Here is a 1,860-nt window from a genome sequence, read left to right as displayed (position 1 = left end):
ACTCTCCGCAGTTCTTTTGGCCAAAAGATTTTGAAAGACAGATAGCTTTAATTTTCCTTGTACACACACACAAACTCACAAAAGCAGTTCGTACATGATTTGCTAATCCCATGACATGTACTGAAAATTTGTGTCTCTGAAATTCAAGAGTTTAAGTTAGTTTAATAAAATTTCCTACATAACGTATTCTCATATATTTAAAACACATTGTATTATTTCTTTCTTCTGCACCAGAAACACAACACTGACATCTACATATAAATATTTTTATTTATAATTATTTCTGAGTTTTGTAAGGTTTTCTGGTGCCAGTGGTTACACATATGCTTTTTTGTACATTATGAAATAGGTTTTCCAAGTAGGTAGATTTTGTGTTATTAAATAAGTTTTTATTACTGTGGTAATGAAACCTTTGTTGGTACTTTGTGAAAATACAACTGGAAAATGATTCACTAGATCTTATTTAAACACTATGGTATAGTGAAAGTACAAGGACATTGTTGGTCCAAAACACAAGCTGCCATTTGAGTAGATGGTTTGTTATTTCATTTCATTTACCTTTTTTTTTTTCATGTTACCCAGTTACACTGGCACATTTGGGTAATTGCATCAAAGCTTTACTTACAAATGCCAGACTGACTATTCAGTATTGTGCAGCAGTGAAGTTCTGGTCTTCTTGATATCTGTGTAAGTTGTGCAATTCACTTCAGGGGAGTGAACATTTAATTTTGTGTGATTTGAGTTAAACTTATAAAATAGTCATAGACTTAGCTTTATAAAGTTTCTTTTTGTGTGTATTATCTCTTTTGTAAATCTCAATCTTCCATTTAAGCACTGTGTTTCTCTCCTGTTTAAGAATTTTAGTTATAGATCTGATCCCTGACATTACACGACATATAAACCAGTAATAAAAAAATAGATCTTAAATTAGAATTCAAATACTTTTTAAAAACTACTTAAATATTTAATTATCCAAAGTTCATGAGCAGTCACCTAATTTCCCCTGATTTTTTTTCACTCCCTTTGTCATTCTCAAGGTATTTTTTAAACATGGTTATCTTTAGACAAGATATGTTAAAACATTCTGGATAACTTTGAATTTCAAAATAAGCAAGCAATACTAAATGAAATCTTTTCCAATAACACCTTTTACCCTTCTTGAAACACTGTTGTCTTGTTCAGAGAAGACAGACTCTGAGATATACTTTTTTTCCCCTTGAAGTAAAGGGACTTCTAGTAAGGAGCTTGATTCAGCTCAGAGCTGAAACTTTCCAGTGAGTTCCTTGCCTTTTATTTAATAAATATTTGAAATTCCACCCTGGACATTCTGAAATCGGGAATATTTTTAAAAATATTAAAACAACAAAAAAACCTTAAAGCTTTCCATTCATCCAGATCTACTATTTATGTAGTTATTACAAATCTCAGGCTAAATATTTCTGTAAAAACATAATCAAATTTAAGAATTCCTGATGTACTCCATATAACAGCTGGTTTGTCTGTAGACTGATGTTAAACCTGGGTCCCATGTTTCTCTCTGCGCTCCTTCCCTCCTTAGAAATAGATAAAATAGAGCAAAATATTTCAAAATTATAACACTTGCTATGTTTCTAAGATTTTTATTATGCTTTTTCACCATTCTTATGCACTATCAAAAGACATAAAAATATTATTGCAGTAAGGTTCATATATGAACAGTGTACATTTATTATTAAGGTAAAAGTAGAACAAGAGATGCCAAGTATTTTTCAATTCTTGCTTTTGCTGCACTATCTAGCTGTCAAATTCTGAATAATACTTTAACATTTTAGAAACATTACAAATGTGTTATGAATGCTTTAATATCTCACAGGATAGCTT

This window comes from Phalacrocorax aristotelis, chromosome 1 (genome assembly GCF_949628215.1).
Source record: "Phalacrocorax aristotelis chromosome 1, bGulAri2.1, whole genome shotgun sequence".
Taxonomy (NCBI): domain Eukaryota; kingdom Metazoa; phylum Chordata; class Aves; order Suliformes; family Phalacrocoracidae; genus Phalacrocorax; species Phalacrocorax aristotelis.
This window is presented reverse-complemented; position numbering follows the sequence as displayed.